At 46.6% G+C, this 26,967-nt stretch overlaps 1 long non-coding RNA gene across 1 annotated transcript in view; it reads right to left on the minus strand.

The window, feature by feature from the left end:
* Positions 1-26,967, minus strand: part of LOC135976848 (uncharacterized) — a 1,653,704-nt gene that overhangs the window by 73,005 nt on the left and 1,553,732 nt on the right. The window contains exon 3 of the long non-coding RNA XR_010594139.1: positions 11,658-11,690. This is a non-coding gene — a long non-coding RNA (uncharacterized LOC135976848). The remainder of the gene's footprint in view (positions 1-11,657; positions 11,691-26,967) is intronic.

The raw sequence follows: 26,967 nt of genomic DNA on the forward strand, positions 1-26,967 counted from the left end.
GCCTTTATGGTTTGTAAGGGGGCTGTAATCATACCTGGGCCTATGACCACCTATTTATAAAGTAGCACCTGAACCTCCAGATTCTGAAATATGGGAGCCCTTTTATTGGTGTGATTTTCCGTTATGAGTGACAATAGGACTGCCAAGGATCTCTCACTTAGTAGAATTGCAAACCCTACCTGTTAAGGGAATTGGCTTCTGGGATTTAACCTGGCCTTTTTCTGTGAACAGTGTCAGGACAAGGTAACAGCCGGTTTCAGCAAAGTGAATTTCCAGTCCTCACAGGCACAGCACCAGTGACGCTTCTAGCCCTGTCCTGCCTCCAACGGACGTGCCTCAGTTTAGCCTGGAGCATTAACTCCAATACAGCAATGCTGCTTTACACCCATTTGGAATCTGGCCCGTTGGCTCCAGTGAAGCTATAGATCATTTATACCGGCTGGGGATCTGTAATTCTTCTGTGCGCTTGTTGGAATAGGAAGCCCATAGCTTTGTGTTTTACCTCACTCTTTCCATGTGTGTCTAGGCTATTCCAGCTGACCACTGGGCTCAGGGTTCAGGCTTGCTAAGAGATACTGTGATAATACAGAACAGCTGGACAGCAAAGTAATTTTGAGTACTCACCTCAGCAAGACGTCCAACCGGACGCACGAGCCCCTGTAAGGAAATAGAGCAGGATCAAGCAACTCCCTTCTCCAATATCATTTCCAAGTTGCTGATTTCTCCCAATAGCAATAGCGTTACCAGCCAGTTCTACACTAGGGGCGCCTTGCCAGTGCAGATCTACCAGTATACTAGTGTGCTTTTGCTGGTATCGCCTATTCTCCTGGGAAAGCGAAATGTGGCTATGTCTATGCTACAGAGCCTATGCCCGCATAGGTCCTAGAGTACCGGCTGCATATGCTGACATCAGGACTAGGTCTGACCCAATAATCTAATAACACCAGCTCCCCACGGGACGTTCAGTAAGCTGAGAGACTCACCCCTGTGTTGGTATAGTTGCCTCCATGCCGGAGATTTTTCAGTATCGCTGTTTTCCAGGAGGGGGTGATTTTTTTCACACGCTAGCGAATATAACGATGCTGGCAGAACTTTTTAGTGTAAACCAGGCCCAGCAATACCAGCAAAACCACAGAATGCAGCACTAAAACTCCTGTCCTGTAAACACTCGCTACCGTGACAGGAGGGACTCTCCTGTTGCTATAGTTAATCCACATCCCTGTGGGGCAGTACCTAGGTGAAGTGTAAAATTCTTCCACCTATCTAGCACTGTCTACAATGAGGGTTAGGTTGGAACAGCCACTTCTTTCAGGAATGTGGATTTTTCACGCTCATGAGAGATGTAGCTATATCAATGTGAGTTTTCAGTAGAGAAGGTGTCTCAGACAATTCACACTCAGCCACAGGGAATGCTAAGAGATCGTCACAGAACAATTCATCACTGGGCAGAAAGAAAAAGAGAACATTTAAGTTCATATTTCACAGAGAAAATCATCATTCTAATACAAAGTATTAATCCTAGTAGTACTTTCACTTTTACCAGCAGAGCTTCTACCGGCAAAGCACTGCTTTCCTTTCGGTAAAGGGTGGAGATGGGGGGAAGGGCAGCCATGATTTGGAGCTTAATGTTGGTTACCGTTTGATTCCTCCGATTATGAAGTATTGAGTCCGAGGGGTTTACAGCTCCATCGATACCACTAGTCGTATATGATGTTACAAGCCTGATTGCTCAAACTCAACACCTAGACTGTTAAAGAGACCAATCTCCTTTATCAATGAGGAAAGGTTAGAGTTGATTTACCTCCCTGTGTAATATGGCAATATGCTGTCTCTAGTGTTTCTGAGCATAGCCTTTATGGTTTGTAAGGGGTCTGTAATCATCGCCGGCCCCATGACCACCAATTTATAAAGCAGCACCTGAAACTCCAGATTCTGAACATGATGGGAAACCGGACCAATAAGAGAGCCAACTACAAAAGCAGTTTCTCCTCCCTTGGAGTTTGCACCTCAACTGCTAGCAGAGGACCTCACCCTCCCTGATTGAACTAACCTCGTTATCTCCAGACTGATTCTTGCCTGCATATTTATACCTGCCTCTGGAAATTTCCATTACATGCGTCGGATGAAGTGGGCATTCACCCACGAAAGCTTATGCTCCAATACATCTGTTACTCTTCAAGGTGCCAGAGGACTCTCTTTTGCTTTTTACAGATCCAGACTAATACGGCTACCCCTCTGAGACAGATCTGACTCCACTTACATTGATAGAGCAACACTAACTTACACCAGCTTGGGATCTGCCCCTTGTATAGATGAGGCCATGTATGTGATTGCCCAAGGTGATACTATTATCTCCAGTCTCTCGCATGCAGAATGACAGAATTCCCAGTGTATCACAGCTCACAGTATGTATGAGTCCACCTGGGAAGTGATTATAATGAACGGAGCCCACAGGAACCCAGTATAATGGGAGCATTGAAACTGCAAAGAACACTTGGATTAACACTTACATGACCTCTGGGACTTGGAAGCCCATTGCTTTGTGTTTAGCACCAGTCTTTGAACATGTGTCCAGGGTACTCCATTTTCCATAGGTCGCAGGGTTCGGGCTTGCTAAGAGGTACTGAGATAATATAAAACAGCCTGACAATAAAGTAAATCTACAGAACTCACCCCAGCAGCTTCTCCAACTGGTCTCACGACACGCTGTAAGGAGATAGTTAGGAGTTACTTCACCCTGCTCTTTCTCCAGTATCATTTCAATAGCTGATTCCTCACAATGGCAATAGTTTCCCAGGTCAGTTCTGCAGTAGGAGCGCTTTCCCAGTATAGCGATACTGGTATATTAGTGCTCTTTTGCTAGTATAGCATATTCCCCCCCCCCAAAGCAAAATACAGCCATGTCTGCATTCCCCTGCAATTCCCCTGCAGAACATGCTGTGCATGCCAACAGAAGGTCTTTTTCTGCCAATATAGGCACTCCACTTCCCCGATGGATGTTCGGTATGCTGACAGCATCACCCTTCTAGTCATGTGCCCCAGCCCCCTGATCATTTTCATTGCCCTCCACTGGACTCTCTCCAATTTGTCCACATCCTTTCTGTAGTGGGGGGCCCAAAACTGGACACAAGACTCCAGTGTGGCATACCCCATACTGGTGCTTCCTTTCTTGAGTCTGACTCCGCAAGATAAGAATTAGAGCTGGTTCAAATTTTACAACATGAATTTTTGTAAAAATATTGTCAATGTGTTTTCAGAAAAAAAGTTGTTGTTTTTTCATTTATTTCCACCACCACCCCCTTCTTTCTTCTTCTTTACTTCTAAAGTAAATCTACAGTACTCACCCCAGCAGCTTCTCCAACTGGTCTCACGACACGCTGTAAGGAGATAGTTAGGAGTTACTTCACCTTGCTCTTTCTCCAGTATCATTTCAATAGCTGATTCCTCACAATGGCAATAGTTTCCCAGGTCGGTTCTACAGTAGGAGCGCTTTGCCAGTAAAACGATACCGGTATATTAGTGCGCTTTTGTGCATATTCCCCCCCCACAAAGCAAAATACGGCTATGTCTGCATTGCACTGCATTGCCCCTGCTGTGCATGCCAACAGACGGGCTTTTTCTGCCAATATAGGCACTGCACCTCCCTGTTCGACTTTCGGTGTGCTGACAGAATCACCCTTCTAGTCATGTGGTTCAAATTTTTCAAAATGAATTTTTGTCAAAATATTGTCAACGTGTTTCCAAAAAAAGTTTTTTTTTTTTTTTAACAATCAGAAATGAAATAGATTTGTTTTTTTTTCATTTATTCCCCCCCTCCTTCTTTCTTCTTCTCTGGAGCTCTTTGAAAAATTATAAGTGTGTCGTGGGGACATTTCAAAGAAAAACAGCATTTCAAATCTTTTTGCAAAATGGGTCTTAGGAATCAAATAACAAAGCTCAAAACTTTTTTCCTTTTTAGTTTTCATTATTTTCATTAAAAAGTCAGGAAAAAAGGAAGTAACACACTTTTCAATGCAATTTTTCATTTTGAAAACATTCATTTTTGGTTACAAAGAAAAAAGATTAGATTGACACATTTCAACTAGTTCTACTTTTTTCTTCTTTCAAAAATGACGGAGCATCGTCTGGGTTGTTTTCAACAATTATTGACCATGGAAGAGGGGAGCTCATTGCACAGCTGGGCGTGTTCAGCACTTTGGGGAATCAAGCCCAAGCCGTCTCTGCTTGAGTCATCAATGAATGACCCCCCCGAATCACTGACCACTGCTACACTTGTTGGCCTAAATGTGGAAGGACATGGCAGAGTAAGCTGTTGTCAGTCAGTGAGAGCCTCTCTCTGTCTTCTGCACACAAACCACGTCTCACCTACATGTACACATCAAGTCTGAAATTTGGAACAAACGAGGCTTTTGAGATCTCTGAGCACAACAGCACATCTACAGTTTTCTTAATTGGTGATGAAAACCCGTTAGCCTCCTCCCCCCACTGGTGTTACTCGGGATCTGTCTACACTTAAAATGCTACAGAAGCAGAGTGCAGCTCTAGAGTGCAGCACTGAAGCACTTCAGTGTAGACGTGTCGCCTACCCGAGAGGTGTTAGCTAAAACTCTTCCGTCCACCGAGTACTGTCTACACGGGGGTTAAGTTGGAACAGCTGCTTCTTTGTAGAGTGCATTTTTCACACCCCTGAGCTTTGCCAATGTGAGTTTTCAGTGTAGATGGGCCTCAGAGAATTCAAACTCAGCTACAGGGAATGCTAAGAGATCGTCCCAGAACAATCCACCTTTAGCAGCAAGGAAACAGGAGAAAGTGTTACTGCCAGGAGTATTTCCATGTTTACCAGTAGCGCTTCTAGGGGGAAAGTGCAGCTTCCCTTCTGGTAAAACATGGAGATGGGGAGAAAGGCAGCGATGAGCAGGAGCTTAATCTTGGTTTTCATGTTTCTTCCAAAGTGTGGTGGAGTTAGCAGCTCTACTTATACCATTGGTCAGATCTGACATTACAAGCCTGATTGTCCAAATCCAACGCCGAGATTGTCAAAGAGACCAATGGCCTTTATCAATAAGGAAATTTCAGAGAGTTCATTCAACTCCCCCTGAATTGTGGCGATATGCGTCCATGCTATTCCACCTGACCATTGCTCACAGGATTTGGGCTTGTGAAGAGATACTGATGTAATATAAAGCAACCTGAAAATAAAATTGTGACGAACTGGGCCTGTTCTCACTGTGGTCTGTGAATGCTGACAGGGGAGTGTGCTGGGATAGTCTGCATTGTAGGATGGGATCTGCCCGAGGGCGCCCGAGGGCGCATACCTGAGTGTGTAACATGAGAACCCAGGAAGGGGTTGAAGGCGAGGCGACTCCTTAGCTCGGGAAACTGAACAAAGGCTGTGGGAGGGGTGGCTAAAGCAGTGGGCTGGAAGCAGGCTGGAGAGATGGCTGGGAGGCAGAGATGGCTCTGACCTCCCAAGGGGGGCTGGGCTGGGATGCCCGGGGACCCCAAGATGGACCTAACTGAGGGGGTCCCTGTTGTCAGTGCCTGCAAGACCTGTCTTGGACTGTATTCCTGTCATCCAAATAAACCTTCTGCTTTACTGGCTGGCTGAGAGTCATGGTGAATCGCAGGGAGCCGGGGGTGCAGGGCCCTGAGTTCCCCAATACTCCGTGACAACTGGTGGCAGCGGTGGGATCTACTGCACCCCGTGGACGGCGCTTCCTGCGGTAAGTGACTGGGGAGCAGTAAAACGAAGGGGGATTGACGGGGACCAGGCCGGCTGAAGAGTGGGAGAGAGACGGTTATTACCCCTGGGAGTGTGTGACCAGCGAGAAGGACTTTTGCAGTAACAGGGTCCCCCGGGGGGATCGCAGCGAGTGGTCCCAGGGGCGGAGGAGTCTGCAGCTCGACCCTGGCAGAGAGGCGGTGACCTCGAGAAGGGCTGGCACTCTAGGGGTCCCCCTGGGAACTGTGGGGAGCTGTGAGCACACAGGCCGGTGAGTGGCCAGCAGGAAGATGTATGCCAAGCGGCTTAAGAGCGACCTGGTGGAGCTGTGCAAGCAGAGGCGGCTGCGCATTGGGAGGCTCACCAAAGAACAGCTCATTGCCCAGCTGGAGGCGGAAGATCGCGCGAATGAACTGATCCCTGTGTCTCAGGGAAGCAGCCTGGCAAATGCAGCGCAGGCACCAGTGTCTGTCCCAACTGGGAGTGGTCAGCCGGCTGCTGTGGGCTTCCCGAGACCCCTCCTTCCTATGCCTAGGGGAAGGGTGGGGAGGAGCCCAGCAAATACCGAAGGCGCCGTGACCCCCCCGGCCAGCAGGGGGTCCCCCCGGCGAAGCCCGCCGGCCAGCAGAGGATCCTCCCGGCGACGTTCGGCATCCAGGGAGCGGAATTGGCTGGAATGGGAGAAAGAGCTAAAACTGAGGGAGCTGGAGGATCGTGAACAACAGAGACAGCATAAAGAGAGACAGCGTCAGCATGAACGGGAGGAGAAAGAGAGACAGCATCAGCGTGAACGGGAGGAGAAAGAGAGACAGCATCAGCGTGAAGAGAGACAGAGACAGCATGAACGGGAGGAGAATGAGAGACAGCGTCAGCATGAACTGGAACTGGCGAGATTGAAGGGCAGCGAGCCCCCGGCTGCGGTGAGTGAGGGGGGACCCAGGACTGCACGGAGCTTTGATAAGTGCATCATGGCCCCATACAAGGAGGGGGAGGACATGGATGACTTCCTGGAGGCCTTTGAGACGGCCTGCGAGCTGCACCGGGTTGATCCCGCGGACAGACTCCGGGTCCTTACCCCCTTACTGGACCCCAAAGCCGTGGCATTGTACCGCCAACTGGAAGAGGCAGAGAAAGGGGACTACAAACTATTCAAAAAGGCCCTGCTACGAGAGTTTGGGCTGACTCCTGAGATGTACCGGGAAAGGTTCCGGAGTCAGGATAAAACCCCTGAGATCTCATATCTACAACTAGCCGCCCGCATGGAAGGATACGCCAGCAAGTGGGCTGATGGGGCCCAGACGAAGGAGGACCTGGTCAAACTGCTGGTACTGGAGCAACTGTATGAGCGGTGCCCATCTGACCTGAGGCTGTGGTTGGTGGACAGAAAGCCAGAGAACCCGCGACAGGCAGGCCGGCTGGCCGATGAGTTTGTAAAGAGCCGGTCAGGAGATAAAAGGGAGGAGTCCCAAGGGAACAGTCCCACCACAGTGCAGAGAGAGAGTCACCATGGGACCTCCCCGTGGGAAAATACAGAAAAACCCCATCAGAGGGGAACATCCGGCATCAGGACCATCCGACCCACTCAAGGGGACCCATGGGACATGGGCTGCTACCACTGTGGCCAAAAGGGCCACATACGGGCCCAGTGCCCCAGGCTCAGGGACAGACTGAACAGGCCGAACCCACAGAGGGTTGACTGGGTAGAGACCCAGCCCGGCGAGAGGCAGCATTCCCAGGGAAGGGGGGCTGGCAGGGTACCACCTGCTAAGGAGGGAGGAAAGCCCCGGGCTAGCTTCTCTGGGGGGCCAGATGCTCCAGATTCAAAGTTCTCCGTTTACAGGGTTGGCGCGGGGCTGTCCCTGCGGAGCGAGTGCCTTGTTCCCCTGGAGGTGGATGGGAAGGAAGTTTATGGTTACTGGGACACGGGCGCAGAGGTGACACTGGCCCGGCCCGAGGTGGTGGCCCCAGATCGGGTGGTGCCCAACACCTTCCTGACCCTGACCGGGGTGGGCGGGACCCCATTCAAGGTTCCCGTAGCGAGGGTACACCTGAAATGGGGGGCCAAGGAGGGCCCCAAGGACGTGGGAGTGCACCACCATTTGCCCACTGAGGTGTTGATGGGGGGGGACCTAGAGGACTGGCCCAGCAGCCCCCAGACCGCCTTAGTTGTGACCCGCGGTCAAAGCCGGCGAGGGGCACTGCGCCCTGGCCTTGGGGGGGGTGCCTTGCCTGAGGCGCGGGACCCTAACCTGGTGGGGAGGGAACGCCCAGGGACGCGGCTCAGGGAGGCTGCAGCTTCGGACCCAGCGGGCGAAAAAGAGCAGGTGGCCATCCCCGTCCCAGCTGCTGAGTTCCAGGCCGAGTTACAGAGAGATCCCTCCTTGCGGAAGATAAGGGACCTGGCCAACCTCAATGCGGTACAGACCATGGGACGAGGTGGCCGGAAAAGATTCCTGTGGGAGAAGGGGTTCCTGTACCGAGAATGGGCTCCCCCAGGGAAAATGGAGTCAGGGGGGATCAGGAGGCAGCTGGTGGTACCCCAGAAGTATCGCCGCCAGCTGCTGTGCCGGGCCCATGACATTCCCCTCTCAGGGCACCAGGGAACCTGGCGTACCCAGCAGAGGCTATGGGGCTTTTACTGGCCTGGGGTCTTTGTTACTGTCCGACAGTACTGCAGATCCTGTGACCCCTGTCAGAGGGGGAGGAAGGCCTGGGACAAGGGGAAAACAGCTTTAGGGCCCTTGCCCAGCATAAAGGAGCCTTTTCGGAGGGTGGCCAAGGTAAAAAGGGCGGCTCTAAACCAAGAGAGCCCAAAGCACAGACCTCCAGACTGGAGCGCTGGAAGAAGACCACAGCCCAGTTGGAGCCCCAGAGGTATGGGGGTGGGAAAAGGGCGCAGGCCGCATAAACCTTCCCACATGCGAACTGCGAGTGCCATCAAGCACCCCCAACCTAAGGGGGAGCGTGAAACTGGAGGGGCCTGGTGTAATTCTCACCAAGGAATGGGAGGGATGCGGGGGCATCCATGGGAACGGGGGTAGGTTCGAACTTCCCCGGGTCACTGGCTAAAGTGACCCTGCTCAGTTCGGTCTCGAAGGGGGGAGAGATGTGACGAACTGGGCCTGTTCTCACTGTGGTCTGTGAATGCTGACAGGGGAGTGTGCTGGGATAGTCTGCATTGTAGGATGGGATCTGCCCGAGGGCGCATACCTGAGTGTGTAACATGAGAACCCAGGAAGGGGTTGAAGGCGAGGCGACTCCTTAGCTCGGGAAACTGAACAAAGGCTGTGGGAGGGGTGGCTAAAGCAGTGGGCTGGAAGCAGGCTGGAGAGATGGCTGGGAGGCAGAGATGGCTCTGACCTCCCAAGGGGGGCTGGGCTGGGATGCCCGGGGACCCCAAGATGGACCTAACTGAGGGGGTCCCTGTTGTCAGTGCCTGCAAGACCTGTCTTGGACTGTATTCCTGTCATCCAAATAAACCTTCTGCTTTACTGGCTGGCTGAGAGTCATGGTGAATCGCAGGGAGCCGGGGGTGCAGGGCCCTGAGTTCCCCAATACTCCGTGACAAAAATGTATCTTGAGTACTCACCTCAACAGCATTTCCAGCTTGATCCAAGACATTCTGCAAGGAAATAGAGCAGGATCAGGTAATTCCCAGCTTTCTCCAATATCATTTCATGTAGCTGATTCTTGACAATGAGAATAGCTTTACCAGGCCAGGGCTATACTAGGAGCACTTTGCCAGTATAGCATATTCCCCCCAGAGTGAAATAAGGCCGTGTCTACTCTACATAGCATAGCCCCGGAGTAGATACTATGCATGCCGACAGAAGAATTAGAGCTGGTTCAATTTTTTCAAAATGAATATTTGTAATAAAATTGTCAATTTTTTTCCAGAGAACAAATTCATTGTCTGATAGAATAAAAAAATGAAAAAATTGTCATGTTTTCATTTACCTCCCCCCTTCTTTCTTCTTTACTGGAGCTGCTTGAAAAATTATAGTATCTTTTTGGGCTATTTCAGTGAAAAATTATATTTCAACTCTATTTCCAAAAATGGATTTTGAGAATCAAAGGATACAACTCAGAAGTTTTATGGTTTTGTTTTCATTATTTCCATTGAAAAATCAGAAAAAAATGCTTGAGCCCCAAAGAATGAGACCCCGTGAATTGCTGCCCACTACTGCACTTGTTGGTCTAAATGAGTAATGGATACGGCAGAGTAAGAGATATCGAAGCAAAATAATAGATCTAAAGAACATTCCTAATGCCTGACAAAAACTCTTTAACTTCCTCTCCCCACTAGTGCTACTCAGGGTGTGTCTACACTTAAAACACTACATCAGCATAGTGCAGGGCTACCGGTGCACCACTGCAGAGCTTCAGTGTAGACACTCCATACAGTGACGGGAGGGGGTTCTCCCATCGCTGTAGGTAATCCACCTCCCCTGGAGGCGGTAGCTAGGTCTAGGGAAGAATTCTTCTGTAGACCTAGCACTGTTTACACAGGGAGTTAGGTCAGGATAACTGCTTTCATGTAGCTTTGCTGATATGAATTTTCAGTGTAGATGGGGCCTCAGAGAATTCAAACTCAGCTACAGGGAATGCTAAGAGACCATGCCAGAACAATTCACGTTTGGCAGAAAGGAAAGTGGAGATATTTAAGTTCATATTTCACAGTGAAAATCTTCATTATAATAGAAAGTATTATTAATAGTTGTACTTTCATGTTTAGCAGTAGCGCTTCTACGGGCAAAGCACTGCTTCCCTTTCGTAAAGGATGGAGACAGGAGAAAGGCAGCCATGATCTGAAACTTAATCTTGTTTCTTCCAATTATGAAGTCCACAATGAGGCTGGGGAGGTTTAACAGCTCTATTGCTACCATGATTCATATCTGACATTAGAAGCCTGATTGCCCAAACCCAACACCGGGATTGTCCAAGAGATCAATAGGCTTTATCAATAAGAAAAGTCAGAGTTCATTTAACTTGTAATATGGCTACATGCTGTCCCTAGTGTTTCTGAGCATGGCCTTTATGGCTTGTAAGGGGGCTGTAATCATAGCTGGCCTTATGACCACCAATTCTTAAAGCAGCATCTGAAACTCCAAATTCTGAACATGATGGGAAACCAGACCAATAAGAGAGGGACTAGGATCACCAGGGATCTCTCGCCTAATACAATTGCTAACCCTAACCGTTAAGAGAATGGGCTTCCGCCATTTAATCTGGCCTCTGACTGTTAAAAGTTTCAGGGTAATGTAACAGACTCTTTAAGCAAAGTGAATTTGCAAGACTCACGGGCACAGCACCGCTGACGCTGCTCACCACTGTCCTGCCTCCAATGGAGCTACCTCGGTTTAGCCTGGAGCATTAACTCCAAGACAGGAATGCTGATTTACATCCATTTGGAATCTGGCCCATTGACTCCAGTGAAGCTCTGGATAATTTACACCAGAAGGGGATCTGGCCCCTCTGACTTTACTGGAGCGATGGTTGATTTACACCCGGCGATCTGTCTCCACTTACTTTGATAGAGCATCACTAATTTACACCAGCTTGGGATCTGCTCCTTGTATAGATGAGGCCATGTATGGGATTGCCCAAGGTGATACTATGATCTCCAGTCTCTCGCATGCAGGATTCCCAGTGTATCACAGCTCACAGTATGTATGAGTCCACCTGGGAAGTGATTATAATGAATGGAGCCCACAGGAACCCAGTATAATGGGAGCATTGAAACTGCAAAGAACACTTGGATTAACACTTCCATGACCCATGGGACTTGGAAGCCCATTGCTTTGTGTTTAGCGGCAGTCTTTGAACATGTGTCCAGGGTACTCCAATTTTCCATAGGTCTCAGGGTTCGGGCTTGCTAAGAGGTACTGAGATAATATAAAACAGCCTGACAATAAAGTAAATCTACAGTACTCACCCCAGCAGCTTCTCCAACTGGACTCACGACACGCTGTAAGGAGATAGTTAGGAGTTACTTCACCTTGCTCTTTCTCCAGTATCATTTCAATAGCTGATTCCTCACAATGGCAATAGTTTCCCAGGTCGGTTCTACAGTAGGAGCGCTTTGCCAGTAAAGCGATACCGGTATATTAGTGCGCTTTTGGGCATATTCCCCCCCCCACAAAGCAAAATACAGCTATGTCTGCATTGCACTGCATTGCCCCTGCTGTGCATGCCAACAGAAGGGCTTTTTCTGCCAATATAGGCACTCCACCTCCCTGTTCGACTTTCGGTGTGCTGACAGAATCACCCTTCTAGTCATGTGATCCTTTTCATTGCCCTCCCCTGGACTGTTTCCAATTTGTCCACATCCTTTCTGTAGTGGGGGGCCCAAAACTGGATACAAGACTCCAGTGTGGCATACCCCATACTGATAGAGCTATGCCAGGAGAAGTGTGTATTTCCGACATGGCCACAGACACCTCTGCGATGAGAAATAGCCTCCCTACCCTTGCTTCTTAGGGGTCAGATTAACCTCCAGAATCGGGAATTTTGGCGCTTCCTTTCTCGAGTCTGACTGCTCAAGATAAGAATTAGAGAAGGTTCAAATTTTTCAAAATGAATTTTTGTCAAAATATTGTCAACGTGTTTTTTTGAACAATCAGAAATGAAAAAGATTTTTTTTTCATTTATTCCCCCCTTCCTTCTTTCTTCTTCTCTGGAGCTCTTTGAAAAATTATAAGTGTGTCGTGGGGACATTTCAAAGCAAAACAGCATTTCAAATCTTTTTGCAAAATGGGTCTTAGGAATCAAATAACAAAGCTCAAAACTTTTTTCCTTTTTAGTTTTCATTATTTTCATTAAAAAGTCAGGAAAAAAGGAAGTAACACACTTTTCAATGCAAAGGTCTTCTGCCGATATAGGGACATCATCTCCCCAATCAATTTTCAGTATGACAACAGAATCACCCCTCCGTCGGTGTAGCTGCATCTAAACTGGGGATTCTCTGGCATAGCTGTGTTGTTGCCCAGGAAGGATGATTTTTTCACACTCCAGCTCAAATATCTCTTCTAGCAGAATTTTGTAGCATAGACCAGCCCGCAAAAATTGTCAATATTTTTGTCCATAATTTTTTTTCATTTATTTGACAAAATCAGAAATGAAAAAATAATTGGATTTTCGATTTCCCCTCCCTCCTTCCCTTTTTTCTACAGTTTTGGAAAAGTTATAAGTGTGTTTTGGGGGGATTTAAAAAAAATGGGTTTCAGCACTTTTAGAAAAAGGTGACTAGAAAATTATACAATAGAACTCATAACTTTTTTTCTTTTAGTTTTAATTATTTTCATTGAAAAAATCCAAAAAAAAACCACAGAAAAAAACAATTTTTTCCATGAAATTTCTTTTTAAAAAATTCATTTTTAGTTAAAAAAAATAGATTAGTGACAAATTTCAAGTAGTTCTACATTTTTCTCCTTTCAAAAATGGCTGAGAATCATGTTTGTTGTTTTCAACACATATAGAACATGGAGGGAGGAGTTAATTGCAGTTCAGCACTTTTGGGAATCAAGTCCAAATCCTCTGTGCTTGAGCCCCGAAAGAATGAGATCTGCACTTTTCGCTAAATATGTAAGGGAAATGACATGATCTAGGTGAAATTGGTATAATGTGTGCGCACAACTGGTTGAAAGACTGGGTATCAGTGGTTCTCTGTCAAGCTAGGTGGGCGTATCTAGTGCCGTTCTGCAGTGGTCACTCCTGGGTCCGAGACTATTCAATATTTTCATTAATGACTTGGATAATGGAGTGGAGAAAACACTTATAAAATGTGCAGATGATACCAGCTGGGAGGAGTTGTAAGCACCTTGGAAGCCAGAATTAGAATTCAAAACAACCTTGACATATTGGAGAATTGGACTGAAATCACCGAGAGGAAATTCAATAGAGAAGTGCAAAGTACTTCTCTTAGGAAAGAAAAACCAAATTCCCAACTACAAATAAGGAATACTTGGCTAGGTGGTAATACCCTTGAAAAGGGTCAGGTGGTTATTGTGAGTCACAAATTGAATTTGAGTCATCAATGTGATGCAGATATAAACCAGGCTATTATCATTCTGGGATATATTAACAGGAGGGTTGAATGTAAGACACGGGAAGTATTTGTTTCACTGTGCTCAGCACCGGGGAGGCCTCCGTTGGAATAGTGTTTTCAGTTCTGGGCACCACACTTTAGGAAAGATGTAAACAAATCGGAGAGTCCAGAGGAGAGCAACAAAAATGGTAAAAGGTTTAGAAAACTTGGCCTGTGAGGAGAGGTTAAAAAATGGGGTATGTTTAGTCTTGAGAAAAGAGGACTGAGGAGGGAGACACGATAACAGTCTTCAAATATATTAAGGGTTGTTCTAAAGAGGACTGTGATCAATTATTCTCCGTGTCCACTGAAGATAGGGCGAGAAGTAGTGGGCTTAATTGTAACTCACAATGTGTATGACTTGACCTGGGAAGTGAATCTGTTCATGGCTGTAGAGACCAGAGACCAGAGAAACCCACCAAACTAGGTACTAGTATGATCAGAGAATTGAAACCGCAAAGAACACCTGGATTAACTCTTACATGCCCCCTTAGGACTTGGAAGCCCTTCCCTTTGTCTTTTGCCCCAATCCTTCCACATCTGTCCAGGCTATTCCAACTGACCCCAGGGCTCCGGGTTTGGGATTGCTAAGAGGAACTGGGGTAACATTAAAGAGATTGACAGCAAAGTAAATTTTGAATACTCACTGGTACATCAACGCCTGCACTCGCGCCCAAGGACCCCTGCAAGGAAATAGTTCGGAGTTACTTGCTCCTGCTCTTTCTCCAATATTGTTTAAATATAGCGATTCCTCACATTGGAAATAGTTTCATTAGGCCAGGTCTACACTAGGAGCAATCTGCCAGCCTACCTAAACTGATATGTTCAGTAAGCCGACAGACTCACTCTCCTGTCGGTGGAGTTACATGTACACTGGAGAAACTACGTTTTTGTTTTTGTTTTAAATGACAAAAAATTTCTCACGGTTGCTTTGCCACTCAGGGTGGGGGGTGGGCAATCAAAAGCCAAAACTCAAAACATATTTTGTTTTTTGGTTTTCATTCATTTATTCTTTTCCATGAAAATTTTCATTTTGAAAAAACAAAATCATTTCTGGTTAAAAATAAGGTGTTTTAGGTGATAAATTTCAACCCACCCCCACCCCAAATCGCTGACCACCGGGGCACAAGTTGGCCAGATGTGTAGTGGAAATGGCAGAGTAAGCTAATGTCAATCAGTGAGGGTCTCTCTATTTCTCCAGCACACAAACCACTTTGAACCGTATGGACACATCGAATCTGAACTTTGGAACAAAATGCGCGTTGGGGATATCGAAGCATAATAACAGATCTAAAGAATTTTCTTAATAAGTGAGGAAAATCCTTTAATCTCCTCCCCCCGTTACAGTACTCAGCCAATTCAAACTCAGCACAGTGCTAAGACACTGTCCAAGAACAATTCACCTTTGGACAGAGAGGAAAGAGAAGCCATTTCACATCCTATTTCACAGAGAAAACCATCATTATAATAGAAAGTCTCATACTGCTAGCAGTGATGGCATCTTTACCTGTGCGGCCACCTGCGCGCTGCTTGTCTTTGGGGAAAGGATGGTGACGAGGAGAACGGCAGCCACAATCTGGAGCTTCATCTTGGCTTCGGAAAGGTTCTTCCAGGTCCTGATATCCCCAGTGTGCAGCTGGAGGGTTTAGCTTCTGTATTTATACCATGTGTGGTACGGGACATTACAAGCTTGATTGCCCAAACTCAATGCCCGCATTGTCGAGGAGACCAATCACCTTTATCAACAAGGAAAGGTCAGACACTTCATTTATCACCGAAACTCACCCTGTGGAATCTGATTTCTGCTTTCAAAGGCCAGGATCCAACTTCAGCTGGAAGAATGAACTCTTATTCTCCCTAAATTTGATATCAAAGTGACTTATCTTTTCCTTTCTAGCATGGAGAGGCAGAACCTGCTTTATCTTCCTCATCTTCCCCAATCCCCATGCCCACAGTGTCTGCTAACTAACCAAATATCCCATCCCTAGCCCTGCAGCCTCTCAATTACTCCCAGGCCCTACGGCTGTTCCCTTGAAGGGGCAATGAGTCTGATCTTACCCTCCTCGTTCAAGCCCATCATCTTGTACCACTAGCTCTGTCCAATAGAACCAACAAGACTGTCTTTACCCTCCCATTATTGCCTAGACTTTGTAGCCTGCAACTCCTGCCACTTTACTGACCTGTTCAGGTCATGAACATTTCTTTTTTCCCTCTGTGAAAGGCCTGCCCCCCACACTGGACATGTGTCTACCGTGGGTGCAGATATGGCTCCCCATAGCTGAAGTATCGGCCAAACTTTCATATCCTTAACCTCCAAAACCCCTGCAAAGAAGGGCAGTGCTATTATCCCTCTCTTAAAGATGGGAAACTGAGGCACAGAGCTACTCAATAACATAATCAAGGTCACACAGGAGTCTGTGACACAGCAGGGGATTGACCTGTGCTGTTCTGAGTCCTAAGCTAATGCTCTAACCACTGGATGACCCTCCCTCCATAACCTGAGTCCCAAAAGCCACCCTGGAGGCATGAATGTAGCAAGTAATAAAATCAGAGGCGCTCCCAAGCATTCTCAGAGACATCAGTGGAGTAGGCTTCCTTTGGTTGTACTCAGCTCCTGGTTTACTGACTAACAATAGTGTAGCAAGAGAAGGCTGAGAGTTATCCAAGTTTCCCCATTGCATTAGCCGATGTGGGAGAATCTGCCCCCACGAAAGTCTCATCCTTATCCATAACAGTTCGACGTTGGGGTAAGACCTAAGACGCAGGTTTTTAATCCTTCCAACATTTCCACATAAGCACCAAAGAGAGACAGAGCAACGTAAAGTGAGTCAGTTGAACCAGTGCTACAGACTGTTTGGTGGATCCTGCTTTTGGTTTAGCAGTGTTGTGTTTTAGTTCAGCTGAAACCGATTCCTGGTCAGTTTAGGATAACGCAGCATAAACGTGATTTGAATGGAAAGAAGAGCCTCCACACAGGGGTTTTCATGGTTGAACTAACTCTCATTAAAATCCCACCATTGGTCAAATAATGGATCTTTCTTGTATAGACAAGGCCTGAGAATCTGGGCCTCTGTTTTCTCTCTCTCTGTCCACATCCAGGACCCAATCCTAGTACAACAAAGAGCTACTGAGGCCCCTCTTTGCCTCGCTGGACACACTATCTTTCACCTGTCGCCAGCGGCATTGCAATGTTGGCACAGCTCTTTCATGCAAGAGCTCTTCTGAAAACACATCCACACCTGCCAGCCTGTTCTCCCTGTCTGCCCTTCTTCATCTCTGGCAGGCACCGATCTCACGCTGATAAGAGCCATGGGTTCTGCTTCCTCCTCTTAATGACTGACTGTTCCATTCTTAAAAACCAAGTGAATTGTGCAATCGATAAACAACAGGAGCCTGTTTAGAGACTGACCAGCATCACCTCAGAACAAAACCTTTAGCCGTTTCCCGTTTAGAGATGATGATATAACCAGGATAGTTCACGTCAGCAACCAGAAAGGACATTTCTTAGGCCACGTCTACACTACAAAATTATTGCAACCTAACTGAATGTCAGCATACAGCCAGCCCAGATATTGAATTGCTTGTTGGTGTGCACGTTTGGCTCCTTATATCAGGGGTGCGCGTCCTCATCAGGAGCACTTGTATCAATTCTATTGTCAGTGTGGTGCATTTTGGGATGGCTCCTGAAAGCCAGTAACAGTTGATCTAACCAACACATTGTCTACACTTACACTGTGTCAACCTAATTACATCAACCATAACTATACACTGTCCCAGATTGAGGTATCATTAGAGGAGGTTTGGGAACAAATTGATCAATTAAACAGCAATAAGTCACCAGGACCAGATGGGATTCACCCAAGAGTTCTGAAGGAACTCAAATGTGAAATTGAAGAACTGCTAACTGTAGTCTGTAACCTATCATTTAAATCAGCTTCTGTACCAGATGACTGGAGGAAAGCTAATGTGAGGCCAGTTTTTAAAAAGGGCTCCAGAGGTGATCCCGGCAATTACAGGAAGAGTCAACATGGTTTTAGTAAAGTGAAATCATGCCTCACCAATCTACTAGAATTCATTGAGGTGGTCAACAAGCATTTGGACAAGGGGGAATCCAGTGGATATCGTGTACTTAGATTTTCAGAAAGTCGTTGACAAGGTCCCTCACCAAAGGCTCTTATGCAAAGTAAGCTGCCACGGGATAAGAGGGAAGGTACTCTCATGCATTGGTAACTGGTTAAAATATAGGAAACAAAGGGTGGGTATAAATGGTTAATTTTCAGAAAGGAGAGCAGTAAATAGAGGGATAGAGCGCCACTCAGCTCTGCTCCTAGTCCTGCCCTGACTGCCAGCCACGCACCCAGGGATCCGCTACTAGCTGCCGGGCCAGATATTGAATTGCTTGTTGGTGTGCACGTTTGGCTCCTTATATCAGGGGTGCGCGTCCTCATCAGGAGCGCTTGTATCAATTCTATTGTCAGTGTGGGGCATTTTGGGATGGCTCCTGGCTGGCAGCTCCGTGCCCGGGCATCAGCTCTCAGCCCTGCGTCTGGGGATCCATCCCTGCCCCCAGCTGTGACCCCAACCTCGGCCACCTTACCACTGTCCACATCACCCCTCCCTAAGCTGTGACCCTGCTCCCAGCTGGCGGGGGGAGGGGGAGGACCCAGACAGGAGCAAGGGGGGTGCGAGGTAAAAAGTTTGGGGACCACTGATTTAGGATAACGCAACATAAACCTGATATGAATGGAAGGAAGAGCCTCCACACAGGGGTTTTCATGGTTGAACTAACTCAGATTAAAATCCCACCATTGGTTATAATGGATCTTTCTTGTATAGACAAGGCCTGAGAATCTGGGCCTCTGTTTTCTCTCTCTCTGTCCACAACCAGGACCCAATCCTAGTACAACAAAGAGCTACTGAGGCCCCTCTTTGCCTCGCTGGACACACCATCTTTCACCTGTCGCCGGCGGCATTGCTATGTTGGCACAGCTCTTTCATGCAAGAGCTCTTCTGAAAACACATCCACACCTGCCAGCCTGTTCTCCCTGTCTGCCCTCGTTCACCTCTGGCAGGCACCGATCTCACGCTGACAAGAGCCATGGGTTCTGCTTCCTCCTCTTAATGACTGATTGTTCTCATTCTTAAAAACCCAATGAACTGTCCAGTGGACAAACAACAGGAGCCTGTTTAGAGTCTGAGCAGCATCACCTCAGAACAAGAGCTTTAGCTGTTTGTCGTTCAGAGATGATGATATAACAAGGATAGTCCACGTCAGCCAGAAAGGACATTTCTTAGGCCATGTCTACACTACAGAATGATGTCGACCTAACTGTATGTTGGCATACAGACACCGCAGTTATTGAATGGCTTCTGGGTGTGCACGTTTGGCTCCTTATGTCAGGTGTGCGCGTCCTCAGCAGGAGCGCTTGTATCAATTGTATTGTTAGTGTGGGGCATTTTGGGACGGCTCCTGAAAGCCAGTAACAGTTGATCTAAGCAACAGTGTCTACACTGACACTGCGTCGACCTAATTACATCAACCATGACTCCACATTGCCCAGGGAGGTGGGGTTATTAAGTCGATATAGAGAGGCACTAATGTGCCTCTCTATATCGGCACATAAGTGCCTCTCTATATCGGTGAGAGCCAAATTTAAATGAAGACATTTACACAAGCAGGTCGACACAGGGCAGCTTCCGTTTACTTGACTGTGAGCGTAGACCAGGCCTCATAGCAGGGGCACCATTTACGGGGGGCAGGGCAGGGCCCTAACCCTCACGCCGAGTTTCGTAGGGGAGGTCAACTCACCCTAGCCCCAGATGGAGCTCTTAACCGGAACAGCTTGAGTGTGAGATGTGATGAGCTGGGAACCTGGGAGCAGCAGAGCCTTTGGGGCAGGGAGTTTGTTTATAAAGAGAGGCAGGGTGATTAAGTTAACAACAAGATTATGATTCAAGTAAATTCAGGATCATTAGATGATCCTAAAGGCACTGCCTGGCACGTCAGTTAAAAGATCGGAAACAAAGGTTAGGAATGAAGATGAGAATGGAGAGAGGTCAATAGCGGTGTTCCCCAGAGGTCTGTTCTGGGACCGGTGCTACTCAACATATTCATAAATGATCTGGAAAAAGGGTACGCAGTGAGGTGGTAAAATTGGCAAATGATACGAAACTACTCAAGATAGTTAAGTCCAAAACACACTGTGAAGAGTTACACAGGGATCTCAGAAAACTGGGTGAGTGGGCAACAAAATGGCAGAAGAAATTCAGTGTTGATTAGTGAAAAGTAATGCACTTGGCAAAATATAATCCCAGCTATACATGTAAAATGATGGGGTCTAAGTTAGCTGAACCCATCAATAAAGAGACCTTGGAGTCATTGTGGAGAGTTCTCTGAAAACATCTGCTCAGTGTGTAGTGGCAATTGAAAAAGCAAACAGAATGTTGGGAATCATTAGGAGAGGGAATGATCATCAGCGAAAAATATCATATTGCCTCTATATAAATCCACAGAACGCCAATGTATTGAATGCTATGTACAGATGTGGTCGCCCCATCTCAAAAAAGATATAGTGGATATGGAAAAGGTACAGAGAAGGGCAACAGGAATGATAGGGGTATGGAACAGCTTCTGTATGAGGAAAGATTCATAAGACTGGGACTTTTCAGCTTGGATATGATAGAGGTCTATAAAATCATGACTGGTGTGGAAAAAAGTTTGTTGACTCCTTCACATAACACAAGAACCAGGGGTCACCCAATGAAATTAATAGGCAGCAGATTTAAAACAAAACCAAAAAAAGTATTTCTTCACGGTCAACATATGGAACTCTGCCAGAGGATGTTGTGAAGGCCAAAACTATAACAGGGTTCCAATAAGAACTAGATACGTTCATGGAGGATAGCCATTGCTGGACCTATTAGACAGGGTGGGCAGGGATCCAACACGATGTTCTGCATGTCCCTCGCCTCTGGTTGCCAGAACTTGGAAGTGGGCAACAGGGCAACTTGATGATTGCCTGTGCTGTTCATTCCCTTTGAAGCACCTGGCACTGGCCACTGTGAGAAGACAGGATACTGGGCTAGATGGACCTTTGGTCTGACCTAGTATGGCGGTTCTTATGTTCTTATATAGAACCCAGATATATCTGCTCCCCGCTGTAAGCCGATAGACCTCCACTCTCCTCCCAGAGCTGGGATAGGACCCAGGAGTCCTGACGGGGTCTCTCTCTCCACAGAGTTAGTAATAAAATAAGAATATACATTAAAAATTTAAAGCTAACCAGTGTCCCTTAAGTGACTTGCCACAAGATGTCAGAACATGTTGTTATTAGAGCTGTGTGGGTCTAATATTTATTTCATTTTCTTTCTTCTATAATGGAAAGAAAATTATTGTCAGCTAATTGATAAGTTATCTGTCAAAAAACTAGTTTGCAAGTGCCTAAGTAGCCCCATGAATCACCGGAAAAGTTGCCCCTCTCTTCCCCACACACCAAAATTGGAAATGGCGCCCCTACCTTGGCGTGGGTAACTCACCCTAAGAGGATTTGCAGCAGGAGGTTCTCAGGATCACTCCTGCTGATTCCTCAGTATGAGGGAGACTTTTTTCCAGATTCTAGCAGGCTGTGCAGCTCCTGGTACTCTAGGGTTTGAGGTACACGACTGAGCCCCAAGTCCCTGCCTTTTCAGTACTTACCCGGTTATTCCCAGTGGATCTGTGTGGCACAGAGCTGGGTGGTATCACCAAATAGCCCAGGGAAATCATGTAGGAATTCCCATACCGGATCAGATTATTATAATTATTTATTATCTGTATTCTGGTAGCGACTAGAGGGCCATATCAGGACCCTATTGTGCCAGGCGTCGCATAGCCGCAGAGTGAGAGACAGTCCCTGCCCCACCAGAGACAAGGGTACCGTTATGCCGCGTGCTGCACAAACACACAATGTATACAGGCAGAACTTGCTTTATCTCCCCCCAATATCATCCCCCCCATGCCATATAATTTTATCCAGTTGAATGTCCAGTCTAGCCAAGTTCTTGGCTCAACAACATCCTGTGGCAATGAGTTCCACAGACTAATTGCGCAAAAGTTGTTCCGCAATTCACTAGGAAAGTCTCCATAGAGCAGCTCAGTTTACTACCGGTCAAAGAACCAGGAGATGTGGCCCCAGCAACCCTAGCGTCACACAGGGGTGAGTGCAGCGTCAGTGTGGATATAGCAGCGGGAGGGGGATTTTAAAGCGTTGCTGCTCTCACTGGAGAGGTGTAACTTGAATGTAGATAACTTAAATTAACCCTGCAGTGAAGATGCACTGTAAGGTCCTTTTGAACCTAATGGCGACATAAAGGTGCCTTCAACTCACACCCATTTTAAGGCCTTTAGACAGGAAGCCTGGTCCAGTGGTTAGGGCCCTAACCCACGAGTTCAATTCCTTACTCTGCTACAGAGCTTTTGTGTGACCTTGGGGAAATCACGTAGGCTCTCCGTTTGCCATCTGCAAAATGAGGGTAGCAGCACTTTGCTACCTCATGGGGAGGTCTATAGGAGAAATACATTAATGATTGTGACTTTCCCAGCTATTAGGGTGGCAGGGGCCACGAAAGTATTGAAGAGAGACCGAGCAGTGTAAAGGGGGTCAGTTGAACCAGAGCTACAGAATGTTTGGTGGATACTTGTTTCAGTTTAGCAGTGATGTATTTAGTTCAGCTGAAACCGATTCCTGGTCAATTTAGGACAGAGGTCCCCAATCTGCGGGGCACCCCCCACTAGAGGAGTGCAGGGGAACATTTGGGGGCACTGCTGGGGCACAGGCCAGCCCCCATGTGGGGTGGGGATAGAGCTCCACTCAGCTCTGCCCCTAGTCCCATCCTGACTGCCAGCCACGCACCCAGGGATCCACTACTAGCCGCCGGGCCCGCACCCAGGGTCCCAGCTGGCGGTCCTACACCAGGGCATCCGCTCTCAGCCCAGTGTCTGGGGATCCGCCCCTGCCCGCAGCTGTGACCCCATCCTCAGCCCCCTTACCCCTGCCACGTGCCCCCTCCCCGACCTGCGACCCGCTCCTGGTGGGTGGGGGGGGGCACATATAGGAGTAAGCGGGGGGTGCGAGGTAAAAGAGTTTGGGGACCACTGATTTAGGATAACGCAACATAAACCTGATTTGAATGGAAAGAAGAGCCTCCACACAGGGGTTTTCATGGTTGAACTAACTCAGATTAAAATCCCACCATTGGTCAAATAATGGATCTTTCTTGTATAGACAAGGCCTGAGAATCTGGGCCTCTGTTTTCTCTCTCTCAGCCCACAACCAGGACCCAATCCTAGTACAACAAAGAGCTACTGAGGCCCCTCTTTGCCTCGCTGGACACACCCCACCTTTACCTGTCGCTGGCGGCATTGCTATGTTGGCACAGCTCTTTCATGCAAGAGCTCTTCTGAAAACACATCCACACCTGCCAGCCTGTTCTCCCTGTCTGCCCTTGTTCACCTCTGGCAGGCACCGATCTCACGCTGATAAGAGCCATGGGTTCTGCTTCCTCCTCTTAATGACTGACTGTTCCCATTCTTAAAAACCAAGTGACTTGTCCAGTGGACAAACAATAGGAGCCTGTTTAGAGTCTGACCGGGCATCACCTCAGAACAAGAGCTTTAGCCGTTTGCTGTTCAGATACGGTGATATAAGAAAGATAAGTTTCAGAGTAGCAGCCGTGTTAGTCTGTATCCGCAAAAAGAACAGGAGTACTTGTGGCACCTTAGAGACTAACAAATTTATTAGAGCATAAGCTTTCGTGGACTACAGCCCACTTCTTCGGATGCATATAGAATGGAACATATATTGAGGAGATATATATACACACATACAGACAGCATGTTTATGCTTATGTCTCTAAGGTGCCACAAGTACTCCTGTTCTTTTTATAAGAAAGATAGTTCACGTCAGCCAGAAAGGACATTTCTTCACATGGTCACTCTCCCTAAAATACCTCGCTGTAGGAGATTCGCAGGATCACTCTTGCTGATTCCCCACTGTTCAGGGAGACGTCTCTCCAGATCCTAGCAGGCTGTACTGTAGGGCTAGAGGTACATGACTGAACCCCAAGTCCCTGCCTTTTCAGTACTTACCTGGTTATTCCCTGTGGATCTGTGTGTTACAGAGCTGGGTGGTATCACCAAGTAGCCCAGGGAATTCCCATACCGGATCAGATTATGATTACTTTTTGTGATCTGACTCACGGTAATGACTAGGAGGCAGATGAGATCAGGACACACAAACAGGGAGAGACAGTCCCAGCCCCAGCTGAGATCAGGGCCCTGTTGTGCCAGGCACTGCACAGACACATTGTGTGTACAAGCATCACTTGCTTTACCTTTCCCGAACATCACCCCCCAATCCCATTTAATTTTATCCACATAAATCTCCACTCACCTACATTCTTGGCTTAAGAACATCCTGTGACAAGGAGTTCAACAGTGTAGTTACTAGGGCTCTCGATTAGTTGCAGTTAACTCAAGCGATTAACTCAAAAAAATTAATCACAATTAAAAAAATGAATCGCGATTAATCGCAGTTTTAATAGCACTGGTAAACAATAGAATGCCTATTGAAATTTATTAAATTTTTGGATATTTTTCTACATTTTAAAATATATTGATTTCAATTACCACACAGAATACAAAGTGTCCACTGTTCACTTTCTATTATTATTTTTATTACAAATATTTGCACTGTAAAAATACTAAACAAAAGAAATAGTATTTTTCAGTTCACTTCATACAAGTACTGTAGTGCAATCTCCTTATCATGAAAATGCAACTTATAAATTTTGATTTTTTTGTTACATAACTGCATTCAAAATCAAAACAATGCAAAACATTAGAGCCTACAAGTCCACTCAGCCCTACTTCTTGTTCAGCCAATCGCTAAGACAAACAAGTTTCTTTACATTTACGGGAGATAATGCTGCCCACTTCTTATTTACAATGTCACCAGAAAGTGAGAACACGCGTTCGCATGGGACTTTTGTAGCCGGCATGGTAAGGTGTTTACATGCCAGATATGCTAAACATTCGTATGCCCCTTCATGCTTCAGCCACCATTCCAGAGGACATGCTTCCATGCTGATGATACTCGTTAAAAAAATAATGCGCTAATTAAATTTGTGAATGAACTCCTTGGGGGAGAACTGTATGTCTCCTACTCTGTGTGACCCAAATTCTGTCCTATATTTCATCTTATAGCAGTCTCGGGTGGTAGCCCAGCACATGTTGTTCGTTTCAAGAACACTTTTGCTGAAGATTTCATAAAAAGCAAAGACGTTATCAATATGAGATTTCTAAAGATAGCTACAGCACTCGACCCAAGGTTTCAGAATCTGAAGTGCCTTCCAAAATCTGAGAGGGATGATGTGTGGAGCGTGCTTTCAGAAATCTTGAAAGAGCAACACGCTGATGCAGAAACTACAGAACCCAAACCACCAAGAATATAAAATCAACCTTCTGCTGATAGCATGTGACTCAGATAATGAAAGTGAACCTGCTTCTGTCCGCACTGCTTTGGATTGTTATCGACCAGAACCTGTCATGAGCATGGACGCACATCCTCTGGAATGGTGGATGAAGCATGAAGGGACCTATGAATCTTTAGCACATCTGGAATGTAAACATCTTGCGACGCTGACTGCAATACTGAGACGCGAACACCTGTTCTCACATTCAGGTGACGTTGTGAACAATTAGCAGGCAGCATTATCTCCTGCAAATGTAAATAAACTTCTTTGAAAAAAGAACAGGAGTACTTGTGGCACCTTAGAGACTAACAAATTTAATAGAGCATAAGCTTTCGTGGGCTACAGCCCACTTCTTCGGATGCATAGAATGGAACATATAACGGAGGTATTTCTACAAATACAGAGAGCATGAACAGGTGGGAGTTGTCTTACCAACTCTGAGACGCCAATTAAGTAAGAGAAAAAAAAACTTTTGAGATGATAATCAAGATAGCCCAGTACAGACAGTTTGATAAGAAGCAAGTGTGAGAATACTTACATGGGGAGATAGATTCAATGTTTGTAATGGCTCTTTGTGTGAGCGATTGGCTGAACAAGAAATAGGACTGAGTGGACTTGTAGGCTCTAAGGTTTTACATTGTTTTATTTTTGAATGCAGTTATTTTTTGTACATAATTCTACATTTGTAAGTTCAACTTTAATGGTAAAGAGATTGCACTACAGTCTTTGTAAGAGGTGAATTGAAAAATACTATTTCTTTTGTTTTTTACAGTGCTAATATTTGTGATCAAAATAAATATAAAGTGAGCACTGTACACTTTGTATTCTGTGTTGTAACTGAAATCAATATATTTGAAAATGTAGAACACCTCCAAAATATTTAAATAAATGGTATTCTGTTATTGTTTAACAGTGCGATTAACTGTGATTATTTTTTTTAATCTCTTGGGAGCCCTCGTTATTACACATTATGTGATCTTTGATTCCATTTTGAATTTGCCTCCATTCAATTTCATTGAATAACCCCTTGTTGTTCTATTACAAGGCAAGGAAAACAGAAGCTTCCTTTCCACCTACTCTTTCCCATTCATAATTTGACATACTTTTATCGGGTTTCTGCAGGTAAATCTAATGTGGTTTAGCAGCTGGTGGGGATGTTAGTGGAGATACAACCCCAATGGTTTGTAGTGTGATGACATGATCTGGTAGCATTAACATAGGCACAGACAAATATTCTTTGGAAGGGTGGAAGGATGATATGGGGGCCCTGGTACAGGAGGGAATAGACTCATAGACTCATAGACTTTAAGGTCAGAAGGGACCATTATGATCATCTGGTCTGACCCCCTGCATGCTGCAGGCCATAAAACCGTCCCTACCCCTTCCCTGGAGTCAGCTGTTGAAGTCCCCAATCCTGTTTTTAGTGACTGCAATCGGCAGAGACCCTCCTGCTAGAGATCCCTGCCCCATGCTGCGGAGGAAGGCGAAAAACCTCCAGAGGCTCAGCCAATCTGCCCTGGAGGAAAATTCCTTCCCGACCCCAAATGTGGCGATCAGTAAGACCCCGAGCATATAGGCAAGAGTCTCCAGCCCGACCCCTGTTAGCCATTATACTATTTACCCACCATTGCTTGGCTTTCCTTGACTA

Source organism: Chrysemys picta, chromosome 20 (genome assembly GCF_011386835.1).
Source record: "Chrysemys picta bellii isolate R12L10 chromosome 20, ASM1138683v2, whole genome shotgun sequence".
Taxonomy (NCBI): Eukaryota; Metazoa; Chordata; order Testudines; family Emydidae; genus Chrysemys; species Chrysemys picta.